This window comes from Schistocerca piceifrons, unplaced genomic scaffold (genome assembly GCF_021461385.2).
Source record: "Schistocerca piceifrons isolate TAMUIC-IGC-003096 unplaced genomic scaffold, iqSchPice1.1 HiC_scaffold_1702, whole genome shotgun sequence".
Classification (NCBI taxonomy): domain Eukaryota; kingdom Metazoa; phylum Arthropoda; class Insecta; order Orthoptera; family Acrididae; genus Schistocerca; species Schistocerca piceifrons.
Window position 1 is genome coordinate 32,927 of NW_025727571.1, and position 26,712 is coordinate 59,638.

Below are 26,712 nucleotides of genomic sequence, written 5' to 3' on the forward strand. Positions count from 1 at the left end.
ATTGGTACCGTTCCTCGTCAACGACCGGCCCTTCAGATTAAACAATCAGAGTACTTCAGCAGCGACAGGCACCGCGTCCTGAATTCGGATTCTCAGACATATCCTCACGAGAATATGTAAAGTAAACACAAAAACTACGAAAAAAAAACAAAAAAAAAATGGATAAGGCGTCGGACTTCGGATCCGAAGATTAAAAAAAAAAAAAAAAAAAAAAAAAAAAAAATGGATAAGGCGTCGGACTTCGAAAAAAAAAAAAAAAAAAAAAAAAAAAAAAAAAAATGGTGTAACGGTTAGCACTCTGGACTCTGAATCCAGCGATCCGAGTTCGAATCTCGGTGGAACCTTCGTTTAGTCTAAATTTTCTGTAATAAGCATTTCTCGCCGAGGAAGTATCAGCGATAGGCTCATGGATTTAGTTTCTACGTTTGTGTTAAAAACGAGACGTCTATGAAACGGTTGAATATTGGTGCGACGATGTGACCTATATAGCACATTAAACGAGTAATGCCTGTAAGAGCAAGCAATTTTACGATAATTCGAAGAAATATCATTATCCTACGAAGGCTAAGACTCCCATGATTATCAACTAGCTATTACAAGCTGAGCAAAAAAAAAAAAAAAAAAAAAAAAAAAAAAAAAAAAAAAAAAAAAAAATGGATAAGGCGTCGGACTTCGGATCCGAAGATTGCAGGTTCGAATCCTGTCACGGTCGTGTTTTTCCAATTCTGCAAAAGAAACACACCGTTTTAGTGTAGCTATTGAGCAGTACGAAATCGTCTGAATGTTGCTGTTGTCCATTTCCTGCTTGGAGATGCACTTGAGCTTGATACACACACAGCCAGAACGGTGTTATCTAGCGAAATGGTCGGCTGAGTGCCGTCACCGCGAGTTTTGGCTGGCATTTGCGCATCTAAGACAGCGTCGGAAAGTAACCCGTTCGGCTTCTGAGTCAAATCAAATATGTGTGTTAATTTTGACACCACTAGCGCTGCAGGTTTTCATGCAATTCCTGTACCTCTCAGAAATGATTATGAAATAAAAGTGAAGTACGTGACGTGTGTGACGCTAGGAAAACATTAGGCAGCATGGAGAGATTCTGTATGGGACCACCCCACCGAAACGAGAACTGTGTGTCGTGCGACCCGACACGTAGTCACCGACGCAGCCCGGCTAGCTCAGTCGGTAGAGCATGAGACTCTTAATCTCAGGGTCGTGGGTTCGAGCCCCACGCTGGGCGGAACGTAATTTTGTTCCGCTGCAGATGTAAATTACCGTTTCTCTGATCAATGTGACGTAATGGAAATAGCAACTTAAAACTTTGCCTACGTGTACATCAGTCGCAAGGAAAGTGTATCTGAAGGTGAAGGTGATTTCGTAGACATGTGTCAAAGACATGTTCTGAAATGTAAGTGGTGTTGGTTGGAGAGCACATCGGTTACGTGTGAGATGTGTAGCCAAGCAGTAATGGTGCGCCATAGCTGCAAATATTAGTCAGTAATATGAAGTGTTGTCAGCTTAAGCCTGATGATCCAGACGAGCGTAAGCACGAAGTACGCAAAACTACCGCTAGGCCGCGCCTCTTTAGCTCAGTGGCAGAGCACTGGTCTAGTAAACCAGGGGTCGTGAGTTCGATCCTCACAGGAGGCAAACGAATTTTCGAAATCAGTTGCGCGTCGTGGCCGTATAGCAAGCAGTATCTGGAACGACGAACAATTAGCAACAGGTGTTTTATTTAGAATTACTCTCAGATGTGATTGAGGCGAATGTCGCAGATAAAGCATTTTCCAAAGCGGTACAGCGTAGGGTGGGAGGCGGCAGTCTGAATTATATTTTTTAGATGTGTTTTTCAAATATCACAGAGCCTCTCGCGAGCGTCGTCGTCGTCGTCGTCGTCGTCGCCGCCGCCGCTTCTGCAGAAGTAGCAAATCGCCATCGTAGCAAATGCGGCGAGGGACGCCCTGCCTTCGATTTCGAATGCACAAAGTGTGTGGTCTTGATTCCCAATCTCTACTTGGTCGGTCTCGTAAAGGCTTGAATGTAACGAATGGGTGGGAAGCAGCAAGAGGCAGCGGCTGTGTAGAACGAAAACACAATTCCTCAGCGGTATGAGCGTTTCGAGATGACACGAATGTAAGGAATACTTGGCGGCCAGTGACCGTGTGGCCTAATGGATAAGGCGTCGGACTTCGGATCCGAAGATTGCAGGTTCGAATCCTGTCACGGTCGTGTTTTTCCAATTCTGCAAAAGAAACACACCGTTTTAGTGTAGCTATTGAGCAGTACGAAATCGTCTGAATGTTGCTGTTGTCCATTTCCTGCTTGGAGATGCACTTGAGCTTGATACACACACAGCCAGAACGGTGTTATCTAGCGAAATGGTCGGCTGAGTGCCGTCACCGCGAGTTTTGGCTGGCATTTGCGCATCTAAGACAGCGTCGGAAAGTAACCCGTTCGGCTTCTGAGTCAAATCAAATATGTGTGTTAATTTTGACACCACTAGCGCTGCAGGTTTTCATGCAATTCCTGTACCTCTCAGAAATGATTATGAAATAAAAGTGAAGTACGTGACGTGTGTGACGCTAGGAAAACATTAGGCAGCATGGAGAGATTCTGTATGGGACCACCCCACCGAAACGAGAACTGTGTGTCGTGCGACCCGACACGTAGTCACCGACGCAGCCCGGCTAGCTCAGTCGGTAGAGCATGAGACTCTTAATCTCAGGGTCGTGGGTTCGAGCCCCACGCTGGGCGGAACGTAATTTTGTTCCGTTGCAGATGTAAATTACCGTTTCTCTGATCAATGTGACGTAATGGAAATAGCAACTTAAAACTTTGCCTACGTCACCATCAGACGCAAGGAAAGTGTATCTGAAGGTGAAGGTGATTTCGTAGACATGTGTCAAAGACATGTTCTGAAATGTAAGTGGTGTTGGTTGGAGAGCACATCGGTTACGTGTGAGATGTGTAGCCAAGCAGTAATGGTGCGCCATAGCTGCAAATATTAGTCGGTAATATGAAGTGTTGTCAGCTTAAGCCTGATGATCCAGACGAGCGTAAGCACAAAGTACGCAAAACTACCGCTAGGCCGCGCCTCTTTAGCTCAGTGGCAGAGCACTGGTCTAGTAAACCAGGGGTCGTGAGTTCGATCCTCACAGGAAGCAAACGAATTTTCGAAATCAGTTGCGCGTCGTGGCCGTATAGCAAGCAGTATCTGGAACGACGAACAATTAGCAACAGGTGTTTTATTTAGAATTACTCTCAGATGTGATTGAGGCGAATGTCGCAGATAAAGCATTTTCCAAAACGGTACAGCGTAGGGTGGGAGGCGGAGTCTGATTTATATTTTTTACATGTGTTTTTCAAATATCACAGAGCCTCTCGCGAGCGTCGTCGTCGTCGTCGACGCCGCCGCTTCTGCAGAAGTAGCAAATCGCCATCGTAGCAAATGCGGCGAGGGACGCCCTGCCTTCGATTTCGAATGCACAAAGTGTGTGGTCTTGATTCCCAATCTCTACTTGGTCGGTCTCGTAAAGGCTTGAATGTAACGAATGGGTGGGAAGCAGCAAGAGGCAGCGGCTGTGTAGAACGAAAACACAATTCCTCAGCGGTATGAGCGTTTCGAGATGACACGAATGTAAGGAATACTTGGCGGCCAGTGACCGTGTGGCCTAATGGATAAGGCGTCGGACTTCGGATCCGAAGATTGCAGGTTCGAATCCTGTCACGGTCGTGTTTTTCCAATTCTGCAAAAGAAACACACCGTTTTAGTGTAGCTATTGAGCAGTACGAAATCGTCTGAATGTTGCTGTTGTCCATTTCCTGCTTGGAGATGCACTTGAGCTTGATACACACACAGCCAGAACGGTGTTATCTAGCGAAATGGTCGGCTGAGTGCCGTCACCGCGAGTTTTGGCTGGCATTTGCGCATCTAAGACAGCGTCGGAAAGTAACCCGTTCGGCTTCTGAGTCAAATCAAATATGTGTGTTAATTTTGACACCACTAGCGCTGCAGGTTTTCATGCAATTCCTGTACCTCTCAGAAATGATTATGAAATAAAAGTGAAGTACGTGACGTGTGTGACGCTAGGAAAACATTAGGCAGCATGGAGAGATTCTGTATGGGACCACCCCACCGAAACGAGAACTGTGTGTCGTGCGACCCGACACGTAGTCACCGACGCAGCCCGGCTAGCTCAGTCGGTAGAGCATGAGACTCTTAATCTCAGGGTCGTGGGTTCGAGCCCCACGCTGGGCGGAACGTAATTTTGTTCCGTTGCAGATGTAAATTACCGTTTCTCTGATCAATGTGACGTAATGGAAATAGCAACTTAAAACTTTGCCTACGTCACCATCAGACGCAAGGAAAGTGTATCTGAAGGTGAAGGTGATTTCGTAGACATGTGTCAAAGACATGTTCTGAAATGTAAGTGGTGTTGGTTGGAGAGCACATCGGTTACGTGTGAGATGTGTAGCCAAGCAGTAATGGTGCGCCATAGCTGCAAATATTAGTCGGTAATATGAAGTGTTGTCAGCTTAAGCCTGATGATCCAGACGAGCGTAAGCACAAAGTACGCAAAACTACCGCTAGGCCGCGCCTCTTTAGCTCAGTGGCAGAGCACTGGTCTAGTAAACCAGGGGTCGTGAGTTCGATCCTCACAGGAAGCAAACGAATTTTCGAAATCAGTTGCGCGTCGTGGCCGTATAGCAAGCAGTATCTGGAACGACGAACAATTAGCAACAGGTGTTTTATTTAGAATTACTCTCAGATGTGATTGAGGCGAATGTCGCAGATAAAGCATTTTCCAAAACGGTACAGCGTAGGGTGGGAGGCGGAGTCTGATTTATATTTTTTACATGTGTTTTTCAAATATCACAGAGCCTCTCGCGAGCGTCGTCGTCGTCGTCGACGCCGCCGCTTCTGCAGAAGTAGCAAATCGCCATCGTAGCAAATGCGGCGAGGGACGCCCTGCCTTCGATTTCGAATGCACAAAGTGTGTGGTCTTGATTCCCAATCTCTACTTGGTCGGTCTCGTAAAGGCTTGAATGTAACGAATGGGTGGGAAGCAGCAAGAGGCAGCGGCTGTGTAGAACGAAAACACAATTCCTCAGCGGTATGAGCGTTTCGAGATGACACGAATGTAAGGAATACTTGGCGGCCAGTGACCGTGTGGCCTAATGGATAAGGCGTCGGACTTCGGATCCGAAGATTGCAGGTTCGAATCCTGTCACGGTCGTGTTTTTCCAATTCTGCAAAAGAAACACACCGTTTTAGTGTAGCTATTGAGCAGTACGAAATCGTCTGAATGTTGCTGTTGTCCATTTCCTGCTTGGAGATGCACTTGAGCTTGATACACACACAGCCAGAACGGTGTTATCTAGCGAAATGGTCGGCTGAGTGCCGTCACCGCGAGTTTTGGCTGGCATTTGCGCATCTAAGACAGCGTCGGAAAGTAACCCGTTCGGCTTCTGAGTCAAATCAAATATGTGTGTTAATTTTGACACCACTAGCGCTGCAGGTTTTCATGCAATTCCTGTACCTCTCAGAAATGATTATGAAATAAAAGTGAAGTACGTGACGTGTGTGACGCTAGGAAAACATTAGGCAGCATGGAGAGATTCTGTATGGGACCACCCCACCGAAACGAGAACTGTGTGTCGTGCGACCCGACACGTAGTCACCGACGCAGCCCGGCTAGCTCAGTCGGTAGAGCATGAGACTCTTAATCTCAGGGTCGTGGGTTCGAGCCCCACGCTGGGCGGAACGTAATTTTGTTCCGTTGCAGATGTAAATTACCGTTTCTCTGATCAATGTGACGTAATGGAAATAGCAACTTAAAACTTTGCCTACGTCACCATCAGACGCAAGGAAAGTGTATCTGAAGGTGAAGGTGATTTCGTAGACATGTGTCAAAGACATGTTCTGAAATGTAAGTGGTGTTGGTTGGAGAGCACATCGGTTACGTGTGAGATGTGTAGCCAAGCAGTAATGGTGCGCCATAGCTGCAAATATTAGTCGGTAATATGAAGTGTTGTCAGCTTAAGCCTGATGATCCAGACGAGCGTAAGCACAAAGTACGCAAAACTACCGCTAGGCCGCGCCTCTTTAGCTCAGTGGCAGAGCACTGGTCTAGTAAACCAGGGGTCGTGAGTTCGATCCTCACAGGAAGCAAACGAATTTTCGAAATCAGTTGCGCGTCGTGGCCGTATAGCAAGCAGTATCTGGAACGACGAACAATTAGCAACAGGTGTTTTATTTAGAATTACTCTCAGATGTGATTGAGGCGAATGTCGCAGATAAAGCATTTTCCAAAACGGTACAGCGTAGGGTGGGAGGCGGAGTCTGATTTATATTTTTTACATGTGTTTTTCAAATATCACAGAGCCTCTCGCGAGCGTCGTCGTCGTCGTCGACGCCGCCGCTTCTGCAGAAGTAGCAAATCGCCATCGTAGCAAATGCGGCGAGGGACGCCCTGCCTTCGATTTCGAATGCACAAAGTGTGTGGTCTTGATTCCCAATCTCTACTTGGTCGGTCTCGTAAAGGCTTGAATGTAACGAATGGGTGGGAAGCAGCAAGAGGCAGCGGCTGTGTAGAACGAAAACACAATTCCTCAGCGGTATGAGCGTTTCGAGATGACACGAATGTAAGGAATACTTGGCGGCCAGTGACCGTGTGGCCTAATGGATAAGGCGTCGGACTTCGGATCCGAAGATTGCAGGTTCGAATCCTGTCACGGTCGTGTTTTTCCAATTCTGCAAAAGAAACACACCGTTTTAGTGTAGCTATTGAGCAGTACGAAATCGTCTGAATGTTGCTGTTGTCCATTTCCTGCTTGGAGATGCACTTGAGCTTGATACACACACAGCCAGAACGGTGTTATCTAGCGAAATGGTCGGCTGAGTGCCGTCACCGCGAGTTTTGGCTGGCATTTGCGCATCTAAGACAGCGTCGGAAAGTAACCCGTTCGGCTTCTGAGTCAAATCAAATATGTGTGTTAATTTTGACACCACTAGCGCTGCAGGTTTTCATGCAATTCCTGTACCTCTCAGAAATGATTATGAAATAAAAGTGAAGTACGTGACGTGTGTGACGCTAGGAAAACATTAGGCAGCATGGAGAGATTCTGTATGGGACCACCCCACCGAAACGAGAACTGTGTGTCGTGCGACCCGACACGTAGTCACCGACGCAGCCCGGCTAGCTCAGTCGGTAGAGCATGAGACTCTTAATCTCAGGGTCGTGGGTTCGAGCCCCACGCTGGGCGGAACGTAATTTTGTTCCGCTGCAGATGTAAATTACCGTTTCTCTGATCAATGTGACGTAATGGAAATAGCAACTTAAAACTTTGCCTACGTGTACATCAGTCGCAAGGAAAGTGTATCTGAAGGTGAAGGTGATTTCGTAGACATGTGTCAAAGACATGTTCTGAAATGTAAGTGGTGTTGGTTGGAGAGCACATCGGTTACGTGTGAGATGTGTAGCCAAGCAGTAATGGTGCGCCATAGCTGCAAATATTAGTCGGTAATATGAAGTGTTGTCAGCTTAAGCCTGATGATCCAGACGAGCGTAAGCACAAAGTACGCAAAACTACCGCTAGGCCGCGCCTCTTTAGCTCAGTGGCAGAGCACTGGTCTAGTAAACCAGGGGTCGTGAGTTCGATCCTCACAGGAAGCAAACGAATTTTCGAAATCAGTTGCGCGTCGTGGCCGTATAGCAAGCAGTATCTGGAACGACGAACAATTAGCAACGGGTGTCTTATTTAGAATTACTCTCAGATGTGATTGAGGCGAATGTCGCAGATAAAGCATTTTCCAAAGCGGTACAGCGTAGGGTGGGAGGCGGCAGTCTGAATTATATTTTTTAGATGTGTTTTTCAAATATCACAGAGCCTCTCGCGAGCGTCGTCGTCGTCGCCGCCGCCGCTTCTGCAGAAGTAGCAAATCGCCATCGTAGCAAATGCGGCGAGGGACGCCCTGCCTTCGATTTCGAATGCACAAAGTGTGTGGTCTTGATTCCCAATCTCTACTTGGTCGGTCTCGTAAAGGCTTGAATGTAACGAATGGGTGGGAAGCAGCAAGAGGCAGCGGCTGTGTAGAACGAAAACACAATTCCTCAGCGGTATGAGCGTTTCGAGATGACACGAATGTAAGGAATACTTGGCGGCCAGTGACCGTGTGGCCTAATGGATAAGGCGTCGGACTTCGGATCCGAAGATTGCAGGTTCGAATCCTGTCACGGTCGTGTTTTTCCAATTCTGCAAAAGAAACACACCGTTTTAGTGTAGCTATTGAGCAGTACGAAATCGTCTGAATGTTGCTGTTGTCCATTTCCTGCTTGGAGATGCACTTGAGCTTGATACACACACAGCCAGAACGGTGTTATCTAGCGAAATGGTCGGCTGAGTGCCGTCACCGCGAGTTTTGGCTGGCATTTGCGCATCTAAGACAGCGTCGGAAAGTAACCCGTTCGGCTTCTGAGTCAAATCAAATATGTGTGTTAATTTTGACACCACTAGCGCTGCAGGTTTTCATGCAATTCCTGTACCTCTCAGAAATGATTATGAAATAAAAGTGAAGTACGTGACGTGTGTGACGCTAGGAAAACATTAGGCAGCATGGAGAGATTCTGTATGGGACCACCCCACCGAAACGAGAACTGTGTGTCGTGCGACCCGACACGTAGTCACCGACGCAGCCCGGCTAGCTCAGTCGGTAGAGCATGAGACTCTTAATCTCAGGGTCGTGGGTTCGAGCCCCACGCTGGGCGGAACGTAATTTTGTTCCGTTGCAGATGTAAATTACCGTTTCTCTGATCAATGTGACGTAATGGAAATAGCAACTTAAAACTTTGCCTACGTCACCATCAGACGCAAGGAAAGTGTATCTGAAGGTGAAGGTGATTTCGTAGACATGTGTCAAAGACATGTTCTGAAATGTAAGTGGTGTTGGTTGGAGAGCACATCGGTTACGTGTGAGATGTGTAGCCAAGCAGTAATGGTGCGCCATAGCTGCAAATATTAGTCGGTAATATGAAGTGTTGTCAGCTTAAGCCTGATGATCCAGACGAGCGTAAGCACAAAGTACGCAAAACTACCGCTAGGCCGCGCCTCTTTAGCTCAGTGGCAGAGCACTGGTCTAGTAAACCAGGGGTCGTGAGTTCGATCCTCACAGGAAGCAAACGAATTTTCGAAATCAGTTGCGCGTCGTGGCCGTATAGCAAGCAGTATCTGGAACGACGAACAATTAGCAACAGGTGTTTTATTTAGAATTACTCTCAGATGTGATTGAGGCGAATGTCGCAGATAAAGCATTTTCCAAAACGGTACAGCGTAGGGTGGGAGGCGGAGTCTGATTTATATTTTTTACATGTGTTTTTCAAATATCACAGAGCCTCTCGCGAGCGTCGTCGTCGTCGTCGACGCCGCCGCTTCTGCAGAAGTAGCAAATCGCCATCGTAGCAAATGCGGCGAGGGACGCCCTGCCTTCGATTTCGAATGCACAAAGTGTGTGGTCTTGATTCCCAATCTCTACTTGGTCGGTCTCGTAAAGGCTTGAATGTAACGAATGGGTGGGAAGCAGCAAGAGGCAGCGGCTGTGTAGAACGAAAACACAATTCCTCAGCGGTATGAGCGTTTCGAGATGACACGAATGTAAGGAATACTTGGCGGCCAGTGACCGTGTGGCCTAATGGATAAGGCGTCGGACTTCGGATCCGAAGATTGCAGGTTCGAATCCTGTCACGGTCGTGTTTTTCCAATTCTGCAAAAGAAACACACCGTTTTAGTGTAGCTATTGAGCAGTACGAAATCGTCTGAATGTTGCTGTTGTCCATTTCCTGCTTGGAGATGCACTTGAGCTTGATACACACACAGCCAGAACGGTGTTATCTAGCGAAATGGTCGGCTGAGTGCCGTCACCGCGAGTTTTGGCTGGCATTTGCGCATCTAAGACAGCGTCGGAAAGTAACCCGTTCGGCTTCTGAGTCAAATCAAATATGTGTGTTAATTTTGACACCACTAGCGCTGCAGGTTTTCATGCAATTCCTGTACCTCTCAGAAATGATTATGAAATAAAAGTGAAGTACGTGACGTGTGTGACGCTAGGAAAACATTAGGCAGCATGGAGAGATTCTGTATGGGACCACCCCACCGAAACGAGAACTGTGTGTCGTGCGACCCGACACGTAGTCACCGACGCAGCCCGGCTAGCTCAGTCGGTAGAGCATGAGACTCTTAATCTCAGGGTCGTGGGTTCGAGCCCCACGCTGGGCGGAACGTAATTTTGTTCCGCTGCAGATGTAAATTACCGTTTCTCTGATCAATGTGACGTAATGGAAATAGCAACTTAAAACTTTGCCTACGTGTACATCAGTCGCAAGGAAAGTGTATCTGAAGGTGAAGGTGATTTCGTAGACATGTGTCAAAGACATGTTCTGAAATGTAAGTGGTGTTGGTTGGAGAGCACATCGGTTACGTGTGAGATGTGTAGCCAAGCAGTAATGGTGCGCCATAGCTGCAAATATTAGTCGGTAATATGAAGTGTTGTCAGCTTAAGCCTGATGATCCAGACGAGCGTAAGCACAAAGTACGCAAAACTACCGCTAGGCCGCGCCTCTTTAGCTCAGTGGCAGAGCACTGGTCTAGTAAACCAGGGGTCGTGAGTTCGATCCTCACAGGAAGCAAACGAATTTTCGAAATCAGTTGCGCGTCGTGGCCGTATAGCAAGCAGTATCTGGAACGACGAACAATTAGCAACGGGTGTCTTATTTAGAATTACTCTCAGATGTGATTGAGGCGAATGTCGCAGATAAAGCATTTTCCAAAGCGGTACAGCGTAGGGTGGGAGGCGGCAGTCTGAATTATATTTTTTAGATGTGTTTTTCAAATATCACAGAGCCTCTCGCGAGCGTCGTCGTCGTCGTCGCCGCCGCCGCTTCTGCAGAAGTAGCAAATCGCCATCGTAGCAAATGCGGCGAGGGACGCCCTGCCTTCGATTTCGAATGCACAAAGTGTGTGGTCTTGATTCCCAATCTCTACTTGGTCGGTCTCGTAAAGGCTTGAATGTAACGAATGGGTGGGAAGCAGCAAGAGGCAGCGGCTGTGTAGAACGAAAACACAATTCCTCAGCGGTATGAGCGTTTCGAGATGACACGAATGTAAGGAATACTTGGCGGCCAGTGACCGTGTGGCCTAATGGATAAGGCGTCGGACTTCGGATCCGAAGATTGCAGGTTCGAATCCTGTCACGGTCGTGTTTTTCCAATTCTGCAAAAGAAACACACCGTTTTAGTGTAGCTATTGAGCAGTACGAAATCGTCTGAATGTTGCTGTTGTCCATTTCCTGCTTGGAGATGCACTTGAGCTTGATACACACACAGCCAGAACGGTGTTATCTAGCGAAATGGTCGGCTGAGTGCCGTCACCGCGAGTTTTGGCTGGCATTTGCGCATCTAAGACAGCGTCGGAAAGTAACCCGTTCGGCTTCTGAGTCAAATCAAATATGTGTGTTAATTTTGACACCACTAGCGCTGCAGGTTTTCATGCAATTCCTGTACCTCTCAGAAATGATTATGAAATAAAAGTGAAGTACGTGACGTGTGTGACGCTAGGAAAACATTAGGCAGCATGGAGAGATTCTGTATGGGACCACCCCACCGAAACGAGAACTGTGTGTCGTGCGACCCGACACGTAGTCACCGACGCAGCCCGGCTAGCTCAGTCGGTAGAGCATGAGACTCTTAATCTCAGGGTCGTGGGTTCGAGCCCCACGCTGGGCGGAACGTAATTTTGTTCCGTTGCAGATGTAAATTACCGTTTCTCTGATCAATGTGACGTAATGGAAATAGCAACTTAAAACTTTGCCTACGTCACCATCAGACGCAAGGAAAGTGTATCTGAAGGTGAAGGTGATTTCGTAGACATGTGTCAAAGACATGTTCTGAAATGTAAGTGGTGTTGGTTGGAGAGCACATCGGTTACGTGTGAGATGTGTAGCCAAGCAGTAATGGTGCGCCATAGCTGCAAATATTAGTCGGTAATATGAAGTGTTGTCAGCTTAAGCCTGATGATCCAGACGAGCGTAAGCACAAAGTACGCAAAACTACCGCTAGGCCGCGCCTCTTTAGCTCAGTGGCAGAGCACTGGTCTAGTAAACCAGGGGTCGTGAGTTCGATCCTCACAGGAAGCAAACGAATTTTCGAAATCAGTTGCGCGTCGTGGCCGTATAGCAAGCAGTATCTGGAACGACGAACAATTAGCAACAGGTGTTTTATTTAGAATTACTCTCAGATGTGATTGAGGCGAATGTCGCAGATAAAGCATTTTCCAAAGCGGTACAGCGTAGGGTGGGAGGCGGCAGTCTGAATTATATTTTTTAGATGTGTTTTTCAAATATCACAGAGCCTCTCGCGAGCGTCGTCGTCGTCGTCGCCGCCGCCGCTTCTGCAGAAGTAGCAAATCGCCATCGTAGCAAATGCGGCGAGGGACGCCCTGCCTTCGATTTCGAATGCACAAAGTGTGTGGTCTTGATTCCCAATCTCTACTTGGTCGGTCTCGTAAAGGCTTGAATGTAACGAATGGGTGGGAAGCAGCAAGAGGCAGCGGCTGTGTAGAACGAAAACACAATTCCTCAGCGGTATGAGCGTTTCGAGATGACACGAATGTAAGGAATACTTGGCGGCCAGTGACCGTGTGGCCTAATGGATAAGGCGTCGGACTTCGGATCCGAAGATTGCAGGTTCGAATCCTGTCACGGTCGTGTTTTTCCAATTCTGCAAAAGAAACACACCGTTTTAGTGTAGCTATTGAGCAGTACGAAATCGTCTGAATGTTGCTGTTGTCCATTTCCTGCTTGGAGATGCACTTGAGCTTGATACACACACAGCCAGAACGGTGTTATCTAGCGAAATGGTCGGCTGAGTGCCGTCACCGCGAGTTTTGGCTGGCATTTGCGCATCTAAGACAGCGTCGGAAAGTAACCCGTTCGGCTTCTGAGTCAAATCAAATATGTGTGTTAATTTTGACACCACTAGCGCTGCAGGTTTTCATGCAATTCCTGTACCTCTCAGAAATGATTATGAAATAAAAGTGAAGTACGTGACGTGTGTGACGCTAGGAAAACATTAGGCAGCATGGAGAGATTCTGTATGGGACCACCCCACCGAAACGAGAACTGTGTGTCGTGCGACCCGACACGTAGTCACCGACGCAGCCCGGCTAGCTCAGTCGGTAGAGCATGAGACTCTTAATCTCAGGGTCGTGGGTTCGAGCCCCACGCTGGGCGGAACGTAATTTTGTTCCGTTGCAGATGTAAATTACCGTTTCTCTGATCAATGTGACGTAATGGAAATAGCAACTTAAAACTTTGCCTACGTCACCATCAGACGCAAGGAAAGTGTATCTGAAGGTGAAGGTGATTTCGTAGACATGTGTCAAAGACATGTTCTGAAATGTAAGTGGTGTTGGTTGGAGAGCACATCGGTTACGTGTGAGATGTGTAGCCAAGCAGTAATGGTGCGCCATAGCTGCAAATATTAGTCGGTAATATGAAGTGTTGTCAGCTTAAGCCTGATGATCCAGACGAGCGTAAGCACAAAGTACGCAAAACTACCGCTAGGCCGCGCCTCTTTAGCTCAGTGGCAGAGCACTGGTCTAGTAAACCAGGGGTCGTGAGTTCGATCCTCACAGGAAGCAAACGAATTTTCGAAATCAGTTGCGCGTCGTGGCCGTATAGCAAGCAGTATCTGGAACGACGAACAATTAGCAACAGGTGTTTTATTTAGAATTACTCTCAGATGTGATTGAGGCGAATGTCGCAGATAAAGCATTTTCCAAAACGGTACAGCGTAGGGTGGGAGGCGGAGTCTGATTTATATTTTTTACATGTGTTTTTCAAATATCACAGAGCCTCTCGCGAGCGTCGTCGTCGTCGTCGACGCCGCCGCTTCTGCAGAAGTAGCAAATCGCCATCGTAGCAAATGCGGCGAGGGACGCCCTGCCTTCGATTTCGAATGCACAAAGTGTGTGGTCTTGATTCCCAATCTCTACTTGGTCGGTCTCGTAAAGGCTTGAATGTAACGAATGGGTGGGAAGCAGCAAGAGGCAGCGGCTGTGTAGAACGAAAACACAATTCCTCAGCGGTATGAGCGTTTCGAGATGACACGAATGTAAGGAATACTTGGCGGCCAGTGACCGTGTGGCCTAATGGATAAGGCGTCGGACTTCGGATCCGAAGATTGCAGGTTCGAATCCTGTCACGGTCGTGTTTTTCCAATTCTGCAAAAGAAACACACCGTTTTAGTGTAGCTATTGAGCAGTACGAAATCGTCTGAATGTTGCTGTTGTCCATTTCCTGCTTGGAGATGCACTTGAGCTTGATACACACACAGCCAGAACGGTGTTATCTAGCGAAATGGTCGGCTGAGTGCCGTCACCGCGAGTTTTGGCTGGCATTTGCGCATCTAAGACAGCGTCGGAAAGTAACCCGTTCGGCTTCTGAGTCAAATCAAATATGTGTGTTAATTTTGACACCACTAGCGCTGCAGGTTTTCATGCAATTCCTGTACCTCTCAGAAATGATTATGAAATAAAAGTGAAGTACGTGACGTGTGTGACGCTAGGAAAACATTAGGCAGCATGGAGAGATTCTGTATGGGACCACCCCACCGAAACGAGAACTGTGTGTCGTGCGACCCGACACGTAGTCACCGACGCAGCCCGGCTAGCTCAGTCGGTAGAGCATGAGACTCTTAATCTCAGGGTCGTGGGTTCGAGCCCCACGCTGGGCGGAACGTAATTTTGTTCCGTTGCAGATGTAAATTACCGTTTCTCTGATCAATGTGACGTAATGGAAATAGCAACTTAAAACTTTGCCTACGTCACCATCAGACGCAAGGAAAGTGTATCTGAAGGTGAAGGTGATTTCGTAGACATGTGTCAAAGACATGTTCTGAAATGTAAGTGGTGTTGGTTGGAGAGCACATCGGTTACGTGTGAGATGTGTGGCCAAGCAGTAATGGTGCGCCATAGCTGCAAATATTAGTCGGTAATATGAAGTGTTGTCAGCTTAAGCCTGATGATCCAGACGAGCGTAAGCACAAAGTACGCAAAACTACCGCTAGGCCGCGCCTCTTTAGCTCAGTGGCAGAGCACTGGTCTAGTAAACCAGGGGTCGTGAGTTCGATCCTCACAGGAAGCAAACGAATTTTCGAAATCAGTTGCGCGTCGTGGCCGTATAGCAAGCAGTATCTGGAACGACGAACAATTAGCAACAGGTGTTTTATTTAGAATTACTCTCAGATGTGATTGAGGCGAATGTCGCAGATAAAGCATTTTCCAAAGCGGTACAGCGTAGGGTGGGAGGCGGCAGTCTGAATTATATTTTTTAGATGTGTTTTTCAAATATCACAGAGCCTCTCGCGAGCGTCGTCGTCGTCGCCGCCGCCGCTTCTGCAGAAGTAGCAAATCGCCATCGTAGCAAATGCGGCGAGGGACGCCCTGCCTTCGATTTCGAATGCACAAAGTGTGTGGTCTTGATTCCCAATCTCTACTTGGTCGGTCTCGTAAAGGCTTGAATGTAACGAATGGGTGGGAAGCAGCAAGAGGCAGCGGCTGTGTAGAACGAAAACACAATTCCTCAGCGGTATGAGCGTTTCGAGATGACACGAATGTAAGGAATACTTGGCGGCCAGTGACCGTGTGGCCTAATGGATAAGGCGTCGGACTTCGGATCCGAAGATTGCAGGTTCGAATCCTGTCACGGTCGTGTTTTTCCAATTCTGCAAAAGAAACACACCGTTTTAGTGTAGCTATTGAGCAGTACGAAATCGTCTGAATGTTGCTGTTGTCCATTTCCTGCTTGGAGATGCACTTGAGCTTGATACACACACAGCCAGAACGGTGTTATCTAGCGAAATGGTCGGCTGAGTGCCGTCACCGCGAGTTTTGGCTGGCATTTGCGCATCTAAGACAGCGTCGGAAAGTAACCCGTTCGGCTTCTGAGTCAAATCAAATATGTGTGTTAATTTTGACACCACTAGCGCTGCAGGTTTTCATGCAATTCCTGTACCTCTCAGAAATGATTATGAAATAAAAGTGAAGTACGTGACGTGTGTGACGCTAGGAAAACATTAGGCAGCATGGAGAGATTCTGTATGGGACCACCCCACCGAAACGAGAACTGTGTGTCGTGCGACCCGACACGTAGTCACCGACGCAGCCCGGCTAGCTCAGTCGGTAGAGCATGAGACTCTTAATCTCAGGGTCGTGGGTTCGAGCCCCACGCTGGGCGGAACGTAATTTTGTTCCGTTGCAGATGTAAATTACCGTTTCTCTGATCAATGTGACGTAATGGAAATAGCAACTTAAAACTTTGCCTACGTCACCATCAGACGCAAGGAAAGTGTATCTGAAGGTGAAGGTGATTTCGTAGACATGTGTCAAAGACATGTTCTGAAATGTAAGTGGTGTTGGTTGGAGAGCACATCGGTTACGTGTGAGATGTGTAGCCAAGCAGTAATGGTGCGCCATAGCTGCAAATATTAGTCGGTAATATGAAGTGTTGTCAGCTTAAGCCTGATGATCCAGACGAGCGTAAGCACAAAGTACGCAAAACTACCGCTAGGCCGCGCCTCTTTAGCTCAGTGGCAGAGCACTGGTCTAGTAAACCAGGGGTCGTGAGTTCGATCCTCACAGGAAGCAAACGAATTTTCGAAATCAGTTGCGCGTCGTGGCCGTATAGCAAGCAGTATCTGGAACGACGAACAATTAGCAACAGGTGTTTTATTTAGAATTACTCTCAGATGTGATTGAGGCGAATGTCGCAGATAAAGCATTTTCCAAAACGGTACAGCGTAGGGTGGGAGGCGGAGTCTGATTTATATTTTTTACATGTGTTTTTCAAATATCACAGAGCCTCTCGCGAGCGTCGTCGTCGTCGTCGACGCCGCCGCTTCTGCAGAAGTAGCAAATCGCCATCGTAGCAAATGCGGCGAGGGACGCCCTGCCTTCGATTTCGAATGCACAAAGTGTGTGGTCTTGATTCCCAATCTCTACTTGGTCGGTCTCGTAAAGGCTTGAATGTAACGAATGGGTGGGAAGCAGCAAGAGGCAGCGGCTGTGTAGAACGAAAACACAATTCCTCAGCGGTATGAGCGTTTCGAGATGACACGAATGTAAGGAATACTTGGCGGCCAGTGACCGTGTGGCCTAATGGATAAGGCGTCGGACTTCGGATCCGAAGATTGCAGGTTCGAATCCTGTCACGGTCGTGTTTTTCCAATTCTGCAAAAGAAACACACCGTTTTAGTGTAGCTATTGAGCAGTACGAAATCGTCTGAATGTTGCTGTTGTCCATTTCCTGCTTGGAGATGCACTTGAGCTTGATACACACACAGCCAGAACGGTGTTATCTAGCGAAATGGTCGGCTGAGTGCCGTCACCGCGAGTTTTGGCTGGCATTTGCGCATCTAAGACAGCGTCGGAAAGTAACCCGTTCGGCTTCTGAGTCAAATCAAATATGTGTGTTAATTTTGACACCACTAGCGCTGCAGGTTTTCATGCAATTCCTGTACCTCTCAGAAATGATTATGAAATAAAAGTGAAGTACGTGACGTGTGTGACGCTAGGAAAACATTAGGCAGCATGGAGAGATTCTGTATGGGACCACCCCACCGAAACGAGAACTGTGTGTCGTGCGACCCGACACGTAGTCACCGACGCAGCCCGGCTAGCTCAGTCGGTAGAGCATGAGACTCTTAATCTCAGGGTCGTGGGTTCGAGCCCCACGCTGGGCGGAACGTAATTTTGTTCCGCTGCAGATGTAAATTACCGTTTCTCTGATCAATGTGACGTAATGGAAATAGCAACTTAAAACTTTGCCTACGTGTACATCAGTCGCAAGGAAAGTGTATCTGAAGGTGAAGGTGATTTCGTAGACATGTGTCAAAGACATGTTCTGAAATGTAAGTGGTGTTGGTTGGAGAGCACATCGGTTACGTGTGAGATGTGTAGCCAAGCAGTAATGGTGCGCCATAGCTGCAAATATTAGTCGGTAATATGAAGTGTTGTCAGCTTAAGCCTGATGATCCAGACGAGCGTAAGCACAAAGTACGCAAAACTACCGCTAGGCCGCGCCTCTTTAGCTCAGTGGCAGAGCACTGGTCTAGTAAACCAGGGGTCGTGAGTTCGATCCTCACAGGAAGCAAACGAATTTTCGAAATCAGTTGCGCGTCGTGGCCGTATAGCAAGCAGTATCTGGAACGACGAACAATTAGCAACAGGTGTTTTATTTAGAATTACTCTCAGATGTGATTGAGGCGAATGTCGCAGATAAAGCATTTTCCAAAAACGGTACAGCGTAGGGTGGGAGGCGGAGTCTGATTTATATTTTTTACATGTGTTTTTCAAATATCACAGAGCCTCTCGCGAGCGTCGTCGTCGTCGTCGACGCCGCCGCTTCTGCAGAAGTAGCAAATCGCCATCGTAGCAAATGCGGCGAGGGACGCCCTGCCTTCGATTTCGAATGCACAAAGTGTGTGGTCTTGATTCCCAATCTCTACTTGGTCGGTCTCGTAAAGGCTTGAATGTAACGAATGGGTGGGAAGCAGCAAGAGGCAGCGGCTGTGTAGAACGAAAACACAATTCCTCAGCGGTATGAGCGTTTCGAGATGACACGAATGTAAGGAATACTTGGCGGCCAGTGACCGTGTGGCCTAATGGATAAGGCGTCGGACTTCGGATCCGAAGATTGCAGGTTCGAATCCTATCACGGTCGTGTTTTTCCAATTCTGCAAAAGAAACACACCGTTTTAGTGTAGCTATTGAGCAGTACGAAATCGTCTGAATGTTGCTGTTGTCCATTTCCTGCTTGGAGATGCACTTGAGCTTGATACACACACAGCCAGAACGGTGTTATCTAGCGAAATGGTCGGCTGAGTGCCGTCACCGCGAGTTTTGGCTGGCATTTGCGCATCTAAGACAGCGTCGGAAAGTAACCCGTTCGGCTTCTGAGTCAAATCAAATATGTGTGTTAATTTTGACACCACTAGCGCTGCAGGTTTTCATGCAATTCCTGTACCTCTCAGAAATGATTATGAAATAAAAGTGAAGTACGTGACGTGTGTGACGCTAGGAAAACATTAGGCAGCATGGAGAGATTCTGTATGGGACCACCCCACCGAAACGAGAACTGTGTGTCGTGCGACCCGACACGTAGTCACCGACGCAGCCCGGCTAGCTCAGTCGGTAGAGCATGAGACTCTTAATCTCAGGGTCGTGGGTTCGAGCCCCACGCTGGGCGGAACGTAATTTTGTTCCGCTGCAGATGTAAATTACCGTTTCTCTGATCAATGTGACGTAATGGAAATAGCAACTTAAAACTTTGCCTACGTGTACATCAGTCGCAAGGAAAGTGTATCTGAAGGTGAAGGTGATTTCGTAGACATGTGTCAAAGACATGTTCTGAAATGTAAGTGGTGTTGGTTGGAGAGCACATCGGTTACGTGTGAGATGTGTAGCCAAGCAGTAATGGTGCGCCATAGCTGCAAATATTAGTCGGTAATATGAAGTGTTGTCAGCTTAAGCCTGATGATCCAGACGAGCGTAAGCACAAAGTACGCAAAACTACCGCTAGGCCGCGCCTCTTTAGCTCAGTGGCAGAGCACTGGTCTAGTAAACCAGGGGTCGTGAGTTCGATCCTCACAGGAAGCAAACGAATTTTCGAAATCAGTTGCGCGTCGTGGCCGTATAGCAAGCAGTATCTGGAACGACGAACAATTAGCAACAGGTGTTTTATTTAGAATTACTCTCAGATGTGATTGAGGCGAATGTCGCAGATAAAGCATTTTCCAAAGCGGTACAGCGTAGGGTGGGAGGCGGCAGTCTGAATTATATTTTTTAGATGTGTTTTTCAAATATCACAGAGCCTCTCGCGAGCGTCGTCGTCGTCGTCGCCGCCGCCGCTTCTGCAGAAGTAGCAAATCGCCATCGTAGCAAATGCGGCGAGGGACGCCCTGCCTTCGATTTCGAATGCACAAAGTGTGTGGTCTTGATTCCCAATCTCTACTTGGTCGGTCTCGTAAAGGCTTGAATGTAACGAATGGGTGGGAAGCAGCAAGAGGCAGCGGCTGTGTAGAACGAAAACACAATTCCTCAGCGGTATGAGCGTTTCGAGATGACACGAATGTAAGGAATACTTGGCGGCCAGTGACCGTGTGGCCTAATGGATAAGGCGTCGGACTTCGGATCCGAAGATTGCAGGTTCGAATCCTGTCACGGTCGTGTTTTTCCAATTCTGCAAAAGAAACACACCGTTTTAGTGTAGCTATTGAGCAGTACGAAATCGTCTGAATGTTGCTGTTGTCCATTTCCTGCTTGGAGATGCACTTGAGCTTGATACACACACAGCCAGAACGGTGTTATCTAGCGAAATGGTCGGCTGAGTGCCGTCACCGCGAGTTTTGGCTGGCATTTGCGCATCTAAGACAGCGTCGGAAAGTAACCCGTTCGGCTTCTGAGTCAAATCAAATATGTGTGTTAATTTTGACACCACTAGCGCTGCAGGTTTTCATGCAATTCCTGTACCTCTCAGAAATGATTATGAAATAAAAGTGAAGTACGTGACGTGTGTGACGCTAGGAAAACATTAGGCAGCATGGAGAGATTCTGTATGGGACCACCCCACCGAAACGAGAACTGTGTGTCGTGCGACCCGACACGTAGTCACCGACGCAGCCCGGCTAGCTCAGTCGGTAGAGCATGAGACTCTTAATCTCAGGGTCGTGGGTTCGAGCCCCACGCTGGGCGGAACGTAATTTTGTTCCGTTGCAGATGTAAATTACCGTTTCTCTGATCAATGTGACGTAATGGAAATAGCAACTTAAAACTTTGCCTACGTCACCATCAGACGCAAGGAAAGTGTATCTGAAGGTGAAGGTGATTTCGTAGACATGTGTCAAAGACATGTTCTGAAATGTAAGTGGTGTTGGTTGGAGAGCACATCGGTTACGTGTGAGATGTGTAGCCAAGCAGTAATGGTGCGCCATAGCTGCAAATATTAGTCGGTAATATGAAGTGTTGTCAGCTTAAGCCTGATGATCCAGACGAGCGTAAGCACAAAGTACGCAAAACTACCGCTAGGCCGCGCCTCTTTAGCTCAGTGGCAGAGCACTGGTCTAGTAAACCAGGGGTCGTGAGTTCGATCCTCACAGGAAGCAAACGAATTTTCGAAATCAGTTGCGCGTCGTGGCCGTATAGCAAGCAGTATCTGGAACGACGAACAATTAGCAACAGGTGTTTTATTTAGAATTACTCTCAGATGTGATTGAGGCGAATGTCGCAGATAAAGCATTTTCCAAAGCGGTACAGCGTAGGGTGGGAGGCGGCAGTCTGAATTATATTTTTTAGATGTGTTTTTCAAATATCACAGAGCCTCTCGCGAGCGTCGTCGTCGTCGCCGCCGCCGCTTCTGCAGAAGTAGCAAATCGCCATCGTAGCAAATGCGGCGAGGGACGCCCTGCCTTCGATTTCGAATGCACAAAGTGTGTGGTCTTGATTCCCAATCTCTACTTGGTCGGTCTCGTAAAGGCTTGAATGTAACGAATGGGTGGGAAGCAGCAAGAGGCAGCGGCTGTGTAGAACGAAAACACAATTCCTCAGCGGTATGAGCGTTTCGAGATGACACGAATGTAAGGAATACTTGGCGGCCAGTGACCGTGTGGCCTAATGGATAAGGCGTCGGACTTCGGATCCGAAGATTGCAGGTTCGAATCCTGTCACGGTCGTGTTTTTCCAATTCTGCAAAAGAAACACACCGTTTTAGTGTAGCTATTGAGCAGTACGAAATCGTCTGAATGTTGCTGTTGTCCATTTCCTGCTTGGAGATGCACTTGAGCTTGATACACACACAGCCAGAACGGTGTTATCTAGCGAAATGGTCGGCTGAGTGCCGTCACCGCGAGTTTTGGCTGGCATTTGCGCATCTAAGACAGCGTCGGAAAGTAACCCGTTCGGCTTCTGAGTCAAATCAAATATGTGTGTTAATTTTGACACCACTAGCGCTGCAGGTTTTCATGCAATTCCTGTACCTCTCAGAAATGATTATGAAATAAAAGTGAAGTACGTGACGTGTGTGACGCTAGGAAAACATTAGGCAGCATGGAGAGATTCTGTATGGGACCACCCCACCGAAACGAGAACTGTGTGTCGTGCGACCCGACACGTAGTCACCGACGCAGCCCGGCTAGCTCAGTCGGTAGAGCATGAGACTCTTAATCTCAGGGTCGTGGGTTCGAGCCCCACGCTGGGCGGAACGTAATTTTGTTCCGTTGCAGATGTAAATTACCGTTTCTCTGATCAATGTGACGTAATGGAAATAGCAACTTAAAACTTTGCCTACGTCACCATCAGACGCAAGGAAAGTGTATCTGAAGGTGAAGGTGATTTCGTAGACATGTGTCAAAGACATGTTCTGAAATGTAAGTGGTGTTGGTTGGAGAGCACATCGGTTACGTGTGAGATGTGTAGCCAAGCAGTAATGGTGCGCCATAGCTGCAAATATTAGTCGGTAATATGAAGTGTTGTCAGCTTAAGCCTGATGATCCAGACGAGCGTAAGCACAAAGTACGCAAAACTACCGCTAGGCCGCGCCTCTTTAGCTCAGTGGCAGAGCACTGGTCTAGTAAACCAGGGGTCGTGAGTTCGATCCTCACAGGAAGCAAACGAATTTTCGAAATCAGTTGCGCGTCGTGGCCGTATAGCAAGCAGTATCTGGAACGACGAACAATTAGCAACAGGTGTTTTATTTAGAATTACTCTCAGATGTGATTGAGGCGAATGTCGCAGATAAAGCATTTTCCAAAACGGTACAGCGTAGGGTGGGAGGCGGAGTCTGATTTATATTTTTTACATGTGTTTTTCAAATATCACAGAGCCTCTCGCGAGCGTCGTCGTCGTCGTCGACGCCGCCGCTTCTGCAGAAGTAGCAAATCGCCATCGTAGCAAATGCGGCGAGGGACGCCCTGCCTTCGATTTCGAATGCACAAAGTGTGTGGTCTTGATTCCCAATCTCTACTTGGTCGGTCTCGTAAAGGCTTGAATGTAACGAATGGGTGGGAAGCAGCAAGAGGCAGCGGCTGTGTAGAACGAAAACACAATTCCTCAGCGGTATGAGCGTTTCGAGATGACACGAATGTAAGGAATACTTGGCGGCCAGTGACCGTGTGGCCTAATGGATAAGGCGTCGGACTTCGGATCCGAAGATTGCAGGTTCGAATCCTGTCACGGTCGTGTTTTTCCAATTCTGCAAAAGAAACACACCGTTTTAGTGTAGCTATTGAGCAGTACGAAATCGTCTGAATGTTGCTGTTGTCCATTTCCTGCTTGGAGATGCACTTGAGCTTGATACACACACAGCCAGAACGGTGTTATCTAGCGAAATGGTCGGCTGAGTGCCGTCACCGCGAGTTTTGGCTGGCATTTGCGCATCTAAGACAGCGTCGGAAAGTAACCGTTCGGCTTCTGAGTCAAATCAAATATGTGTGTTAATTTTGACACCACTAGCGCTGCAGGTTTTCATGCAATTCCTGTACCTCTCAGAAATGATTATGAAATAAAAGTGAAGTACGTGACGTGTGTGACGCTAGGAAAACATTAGGCAGCATGGAGAGATCTGTATGGGACCACCCCACCGAAACGAGAACTGTGTGTCGTGCGACCCGACACGTAGTCACCGACGCAGCCCGGCTAGCTCAGTCGGTAGAGCATGAGACTCTTAATCTCAGGGTCGTGGGTTCGAGCCCCACGCTGGGCGGAACGTAATTTTGTTCCGTTGCAGATGTAAATTACCGTTTCTCTGATCAATGTGACGTAATGAAATAGCAACTTAAAACTTTGCCTACGTCACCATCAGACGCAAGAAAGTGTATCTGAAGGTGAAGGTGATTTCGTAGACATGTGTCAAAGACATGTTCTGAAATGTAAGTGGTGTTGGTTGGAGAGCACATCGGTTACGTGTGAGATGTGTGGCCAAGCAGTAATGGTGCGCCATAGCTGCAAATATTAGTCGGTATTATGAAGTGTTGTCAGCTTAAGCCTGATGATCCAGACGAGCGTAAGCACAAAGTACGCAAAACTACCGCTAGGCCGCGCCTCTTTAGCTCAGTGGCAGAGCACTGGTCTAGTAAACCAGGGGTCGTGAGTTCGATCCTCACAGGAAGCAAACGAATTTTCGAAATCAGTTGCGCGTCGTGGCCGTATAGCAAGCAGTATCTGGAACGACGAACAATTAGCAACAGGTGTTTTATTTAGAATTACTCTCAGATGTGATTGAGGCGAATGTCGCAGATAAAGCATTTTCCAAAGCGGTACAGCGTAGGGTGGGAGGCGGCAGTCTGAATTATATTTTTTAGATGTGTTTTTCAAATATCACAGAGCCTCTCGCGAGCGTCGTCGTCGTCGCCGCCGCCGCTTCTGCAGAAGTAGCAAATCGCCATCGTAGCAAATGCGGCGAGGGACGCCCTGCCTTCGATTTCGAATGCACAAAGTGTGTGGTCTTGATTCCCAATCTCTACTTGGTCGGTCTCGGTAAAGGCTTGAATGTAACGAATGGGTGGAAGCAGCAAGAGGCAGCGGCTGTGTAGAACGAAAACACAATTCCTCAGCGGTATGAGCGTTCGAGATGACACGAATGTAAGGAATTACTTGGCGGCCAGTGACCGTGTGGCCTAATGGATAAGGCGTCGGACTTCGGATCCGAAGATTGCAGGTTCGAATCCTGTCACGGTCGTGTTTTTCCAATTCTGCAAAAGAAACACACCGTTTTAGTGTAGCTATTGAGCAGTACGAAATCGTCTGAATGTTGCTGTTGTCCATTTCCTGCTTGGAGATGCACTTGAGCTTGATACACACACAGCCAGAACGGTGTTATCTAGCGAAATGGTCGCTGAGTGCCGTCACCGCGAGTTTTGGCTGCATTTGCGCATCTAAGACAGCGTCGGAAAGTAACCCGTTCGGCTTCTGAGTCAAATCAAATATGTGTGTTAATTTTGACACCACTAGCGCTGCAGGTTTTCATGCAATTCCTGTACCTCTCAGAAATGATTATGAAATAAAAGTGAAGTACGTGGACGTGGTGTGACGCTAGGAAAACATTAGGCAGCATGGAGAGATTCTGTATGGGACCACCCCACCGAAACGAGAACTGTGTGTCCGTGCGACCCGACACGTAGTCACCGACGCAGCCCGGCTAGCTCAGTCCGGTAGAGCATGAGACTCTTAATCTCAGGGTCGTGGGTTCGAGCCCCACGCTGGGCGGAACGTATTTTGTTCCGTTGCAGATGTAAATTACCGTTTCTCTGATCAATGTGACGTAATGGAAATAGCAACTTAAAACTTTGCCTACGTCACCATCAGACGCAAGGAAAGTGTATCTGAAGGTGAAGGTGATTTCGTAGACATGTGTCAAAAGACATGTTCTGAAATGTAAGTGGTGTTGGTTGGAGAGGCACATCGGTTACGTGTGAGATGTGTAGCCAAGCAGTAATGGTGCGCCATAGCTGCAAATATTAGTCGGTAATATGAAGTGTTGTCAGCTTAAGCCTGATGATCCAGACGAGCGAAAGCACAAAGTACGCAAAAACTACCAGCTAGGCCGCGCCTCTTTTAGCTCAGTGGCAGAGCACTGTCTAGTAAACCAGGGGTCGTGAGTTCGATCCTCACAGGAAGCAAACGAATTTTCGAATCATTGCGCGTCGTGGCCGTATAGCAAGCAGTATCTGGAACGACGAACAATTAGCAACAGGTGTTTTATTTAGAATTACTCTCAGATGTGATTGAGGCGAATGTCGCAGATAAAGCATTTTCCAAAACGGTACAGCGTAGGGTGGGAGGCGGAGTCTGATTTATATTTTTACATGTGTTTTTCAAATATCACAGAGCCTCTCGCGAGCGTCGTCGTCGTCGTCGACGCGCCGCTTCTGCAGAAGTAGCAAATCGCCATCGTAGCAAATGCGGCGAGGGACGCCCTGCCTTCGATTTCGAATGCACAAAGTGTGTGGTCTTGATTCCCAATCTCTACTTGGTCGGTCTCGTAAAGGCTTGGAATGTAACGAATGGGTGGGAAGCAGCAAGAGGCAGCGGCTGTGTAGAACGAAAACACAATTCCTCAGCGGTATGAGCGTTTCGAGATGACACGAATGTAAGGAATACTTGGCGGCCAGTGACCGTGTGGCCTAATGGATAAGGCGTCGGACTTCGGATCCGAAGATTGCAGGTTCGAATCCTGTCACGGTCGTGTTTTTTCCAATTCTGCAAAAGAAACACACCGTTTTAGTGTAGCTATTGAGCAGTACGAAATCGTCTGAATGTTGCTGTTGTCCATTTCCTGCTTGGAGATGCACTTGAGCTTGATACACACACAGCCAGAACGGTGTTATCTAGCGAAATGGTCGGCTGAGTGCCGTCACCCGCGAGTTTTGGCTGGCATTTGCGCATCTAAGACAGCGTCGGAAAGTAAACCCGTTCGGCTTCTGAGTCAAATCAAATATGTGTGTTAATTTTGACACCACTAGCGCTGCAGGTTTTCATGCAATTCCTGTACCTCTCAGAAATGATTATGAAATAAAAGTGAAGTACGTGACGTGTGTGACGCTAGGAAATACATTAGGCAGCATGGAGAGATTCTGTATGGGACCACCCCACCGAAACGAGAACTGTGTGGTC

The 26,712-nt window shown here is 47.8% G+C and overlaps 50 non-coding genes across 50 annotated transcripts; all 50 read left to right on the forward strand.

Moving 5' to 3' along the window:
* Nucleotides 1–1,164: 1,164 nt before the first annotated feature.
* Nucleotides 1,165–1,237, forward strand: Trnak-cuu. The gene has a single exon. It is a non-coding gene; the product is annotated as a tRNA-Lys (tRNA).
* A 338-nt stretch (nucleotides 1,238–1,575) lies between these two features.
* Trnat-agu lies at nucleotides 1,576–1,647 on the forward strand. The gene has a single exon. It is a non-coding gene; the product is annotated as a tRNA-Thr (tRNA).
* A 506-nt stretch (nucleotides 1,648–2,153) lies between these two features.
* Trnar-ucg lies at nucleotides 2,154–2,226 on the forward strand. Its single transcript has one exon. It is a non-coding gene; the product is annotated as a tRNA-Arg (tRNA).
* A 452-nt stretch (nucleotides 2,227–2,678) lies between these two features.
* Trnak-cuu lies at nucleotides 2,679–2,751 on the forward strand. The gene has a single exon. It is a non-coding gene; the product is annotated as a tRNA-Lys (tRNA).
* A 338-nt stretch (nucleotides 2,752–3,089) lies between these two features.
* On the forward strand, nucleotides 3,090–3,161 carry Trnat-agu. Its single transcript has one exon. It is a non-coding gene; the product is annotated as a tRNA-Thr (tRNA).
* Nucleotides 3,162–3,657: 496 nt separating this feature from the next.
* On the forward strand, nucleotides 3,658–3,730 carry Trnar-ucg. Its single transcript has one exon. It is a non-coding gene; the product is annotated as a tRNA-Arg (tRNA).
* A 452-nt stretch (nucleotides 3,731–4,182) lies between these two features.
* Nucleotides 4,183–4,255, forward strand: Trnak-cuu. Its single transcript has one exon. It is a non-coding gene; the product is annotated as a tRNA-Lys (tRNA).
* Nucleotides 4,256–4,593: 338 nt separating this feature from the next.
* Nucleotides 4,594–4,665, forward strand: Trnat-agu. Its single transcript has one exon. It is a non-coding gene; the product is annotated as a tRNA-Thr (tRNA).
* A 496-nt stretch (nucleotides 4,666–5,161) lies between these two features.
* On the forward strand, nucleotides 5,162–5,234 carry Trnar-ucg. The gene has a single exon. It is a non-coding gene; the product is annotated as a tRNA-Arg (tRNA).
* Nucleotides 5,235–5,686: 452 nt separating this feature from the next.
* Nucleotides 5,687–5,759, forward strand: Trnak-cuu. The gene has a single exon. It is a non-coding gene; the product is annotated as a tRNA-Lys (tRNA).
* Nucleotides 5,760–6,097: 338 nt separating this feature from the next.
* On the forward strand, nucleotides 6,098–6,169 carry Trnat-agu. Its single transcript has one exon. It is a non-coding gene; the product is annotated as a tRNA-Thr (tRNA).
* Nucleotides 6,170–6,665: 496 nt separating this feature from the next.
* Trnar-ucg lies at nucleotides 6,666–6,738 on the forward strand. The gene has a single exon. It is a non-coding gene; the product is annotated as a tRNA-Arg (tRNA).
* Nucleotides 6,739–7,190: 452 nt separating this feature from the next.
* On the forward strand, nucleotides 7,191–7,263 carry Trnak-cuu. The gene has a single exon. It is a non-coding gene; the product is annotated as a tRNA-Lys (tRNA).
* A 338-nt stretch (nucleotides 7,264–7,601) lies between these two features.
* Nucleotides 7,602–7,673, forward strand: Trnat-agu. Its single transcript has one exon. It is a non-coding gene; the product is annotated as a tRNA-Thr (tRNA).
* A 494-nt stretch (nucleotides 7,674–8,167) lies between these two features.
* On the forward strand, nucleotides 8,168–8,240 carry Trnar-ucg. Its single transcript has one exon. It is a non-coding gene; the product is annotated as a tRNA-Arg (tRNA).
* Nucleotides 8,241–8,692: 452 nt separating this feature from the next.
* On the forward strand, nucleotides 8,693–8,765 carry Trnak-cuu. The gene has a single exon. It is a non-coding gene; the product is annotated as a tRNA-Lys (tRNA).
* Nucleotides 8,766–9,103: 338 nt separating this feature from the next.
* Nucleotides 9,104–9,175, forward strand: Trnat-agu. Its single transcript has one exon. It is a non-coding gene; the product is annotated as a tRNA-Thr (tRNA).
* A 496-nt stretch (nucleotides 9,176–9,671) lies between these two features.
* Trnar-ucg lies at nucleotides 9,672–9,744 on the forward strand. The gene has a single exon. It is a non-coding gene; the product is annotated as a tRNA-Arg (tRNA).
* Nucleotides 9,745–10,196: 452 nt separating this feature from the next.
* On the forward strand, nucleotides 10,197–10,269 carry Trnak-cuu. The gene has a single exon. It is a non-coding gene; the product is annotated as a tRNA-Lys (tRNA).
* A 338-nt stretch (nucleotides 10,270–10,607) lies between these two features.
* Nucleotides 10,608–10,679, forward strand: Trnat-agu. The gene has a single exon. It is a non-coding gene; the product is annotated as a tRNA-Thr (tRNA).
* Nucleotides 10,680–11,176: 497 nt separating this feature from the next.
* Nucleotides 11,177–11,249, forward strand: Trnar-ucg. Its single transcript has one exon. It is a non-coding gene; the product is annotated as a tRNA-Arg (tRNA).
* A 452-nt stretch (nucleotides 11,250–11,701) lies between these two features.
* Trnak-cuu lies at nucleotides 11,702–11,774 on the forward strand. The gene has a single exon. It is a non-coding gene; the product is annotated as a tRNA-Lys (tRNA).
* Nucleotides 11,775–12,112: 338 nt separating this feature from the next.
* On the forward strand, nucleotides 12,113–12,184 carry Trnat-agu. The gene has a single exon. It is a non-coding gene; the product is annotated as a tRNA-Thr (tRNA).
* Nucleotides 12,185–12,681: 497 nt separating this feature from the next.
* Trnar-ucg lies at nucleotides 12,682–12,754 on the forward strand. The gene has a single exon. It is a non-coding gene; the product is annotated as a tRNA-Arg (tRNA).
* Nucleotides 12,755–13,206: 452 nt separating this feature from the next.
* On the forward strand, nucleotides 13,207–13,279 carry Trnak-cuu. The gene has a single exon. It is a non-coding gene; the product is annotated as a tRNA-Lys (tRNA).
* Nucleotides 13,280–13,617: 338 nt separating this feature from the next.
* Nucleotides 13,618–13,689, forward strand: Trnat-agu. The gene has a single exon. It is a non-coding gene; the product is annotated as a tRNA-Thr (tRNA).
* Nucleotides 13,690–14,185: 496 nt separating this feature from the next.
* Trnar-ucg lies at nucleotides 14,186–14,258 on the forward strand. Its single transcript has one exon. It is a non-coding gene; the product is annotated as a tRNA-Arg (tRNA).
* Nucleotides 14,259–14,710: 452 nt separating this feature from the next.
* Trnak-cuu lies at nucleotides 14,711–14,783 on the forward strand. The gene has a single exon. It is a non-coding gene; the product is annotated as a tRNA-Lys (tRNA).
* A 338-nt stretch (nucleotides 14,784–15,121) lies between these two features.
* On the forward strand, nucleotides 15,122–15,193 carry Trnat-agu. Its single transcript has one exon. It is a non-coding gene; the product is annotated as a tRNA-Thr (tRNA).
* Nucleotides 15,194–15,687: 494 nt separating this feature from the next.
* On the forward strand, nucleotides 15,688–15,760 carry Trnar-ucg. Its single transcript has one exon. It is a non-coding gene; the product is annotated as a tRNA-Arg (tRNA).
* A 452-nt stretch (nucleotides 15,761–16,212) lies between these two features.
* On the forward strand, nucleotides 16,213–16,285 carry Trnak-cuu. The gene has a single exon. It is a non-coding gene; the product is annotated as a tRNA-Lys (tRNA).
* Nucleotides 16,286–16,623: 338 nt separating this feature from the next.
* Nucleotides 16,624–16,695, forward strand: Trnat-agu. The gene has a single exon. It is a non-coding gene; the product is annotated as a tRNA-Thr (tRNA).
* Nucleotides 16,696–17,191: 496 nt separating this feature from the next.
* Trnar-ucg lies at nucleotides 17,192–17,264 on the forward strand. Its single transcript has one exon. It is a non-coding gene; the product is annotated as a tRNA-Arg (tRNA).
* Nucleotides 17,265–17,716: 452 nt separating this feature from the next.
* On the forward strand, nucleotides 17,717–17,789 carry Trnak-cuu. Its single transcript has one exon. It is a non-coding gene; the product is annotated as a tRNA-Lys (tRNA).
* Nucleotides 17,790–18,127: 338 nt separating this feature from the next.
* Nucleotides 18,128–18,199, forward strand: Trnat-agu. The gene has a single exon. It is a non-coding gene; the product is annotated as a tRNA-Thr (tRNA).
* A 497-nt stretch (nucleotides 18,200–18,696) lies between these two features.
* On the forward strand, nucleotides 18,697–18,769 carry Trnar-ucg. Its single transcript has one exon. It is a non-coding gene; the product is annotated as a tRNA-Arg (tRNA).
* A 452-nt stretch (nucleotides 18,770–19,221) lies between these two features.
* On the forward strand, nucleotides 19,222–19,294 carry Trnak-cuu. The gene has a single exon. It is a non-coding gene; the product is annotated as a tRNA-Lys (tRNA).
* Nucleotides 19,295–19,632: 338 nt separating this feature from the next.
* On the forward strand, nucleotides 19,633–19,704 carry Trnat-agu. The gene has a single exon. It is a non-coding gene; the product is annotated as a tRNA-Thr (tRNA).
* Nucleotides 19,705–20,201: 497 nt separating this feature from the next.
* Trnar-ucg lies at nucleotides 20,202–20,274 on the forward strand. Its single transcript has one exon. It is a non-coding gene; the product is annotated as a tRNA-Arg (tRNA).
* Nucleotides 20,275–20,726: 452 nt separating this feature from the next.
* Trnak-cuu lies at nucleotides 20,727–20,799 on the forward strand. The gene has a single exon. It is a non-coding gene; the product is annotated as a tRNA-Lys (tRNA).
* Nucleotides 20,800–21,137: 338 nt separating this feature from the next.
* Nucleotides 21,138–21,209, forward strand: Trnat-agu. Its single transcript has one exon. It is a non-coding gene; the product is annotated as a tRNA-Thr (tRNA).
* Nucleotides 21,210–21,703: 494 nt separating this feature from the next.
* On the forward strand, nucleotides 21,704–21,776 carry Trnar-ucg. The gene has a single exon. It is a non-coding gene; the product is annotated as a tRNA-Arg (tRNA).
* Nucleotides 21,777–22,228: 452 nt separating this feature from the next.
* Nucleotides 22,229–22,301, forward strand: Trnak-cuu. Its single transcript has one exon. It is a non-coding gene; the product is annotated as a tRNA-Lys (tRNA).
* A 338-nt stretch (nucleotides 22,302–22,639) lies between these two features.
* Nucleotides 22,640–22,711, forward strand: Trnat-agu. Its single transcript has one exon. It is a non-coding gene; the product is annotated as a tRNA-Thr (tRNA).
* A 496-nt stretch (nucleotides 22,712–23,207) lies between these two features.
* Trnar-ucg lies at nucleotides 23,208–23,280 on the forward strand. The gene has a single exon. It is a non-coding gene; the product is annotated as a tRNA-Arg (tRNA).
* A 450-nt stretch (nucleotides 23,281–23,730) lies between these two features.
* Trnak-cuu lies at nucleotides 23,731–23,803 on the forward strand. Its single transcript has one exon. It is a non-coding gene; the product is annotated as a tRNA-Lys (tRNA).
* A 336-nt stretch (nucleotides 23,804–24,139) lies between these two features.
* Trnat-agu lies at nucleotides 24,140–24,211 on the forward strand. The gene has a single exon. It is a non-coding gene; the product is annotated as a tRNA-Thr (tRNA).
* Nucleotides 24,212–24,705: 494 nt separating this feature from the next.
* Nucleotides 24,706–24,778, forward strand: Trnar-ucg. Its single transcript has one exon. It is a non-coding gene; the product is annotated as a tRNA-Arg (tRNA).
* Nucleotides 24,779–25,231: 453 nt separating this feature from the next.
* Nucleotides 25,232–25,305, forward strand: Trnak-cuu. Its single transcript has one exon. It is a non-coding gene; the product is annotated as a tRNA-Lys (tRNA).
* Nucleotides 25,306–26,211: 906 nt separating this feature from the next.
* Trnar-ucg lies at nucleotides 26,212–26,284 on the forward strand. Its single transcript has one exon. It is a non-coding gene; the product is annotated as a tRNA-Arg (tRNA).
* The last annotated feature ends 428 nt before the right edge of the window (nucleotides 26,285–26,712 follow it).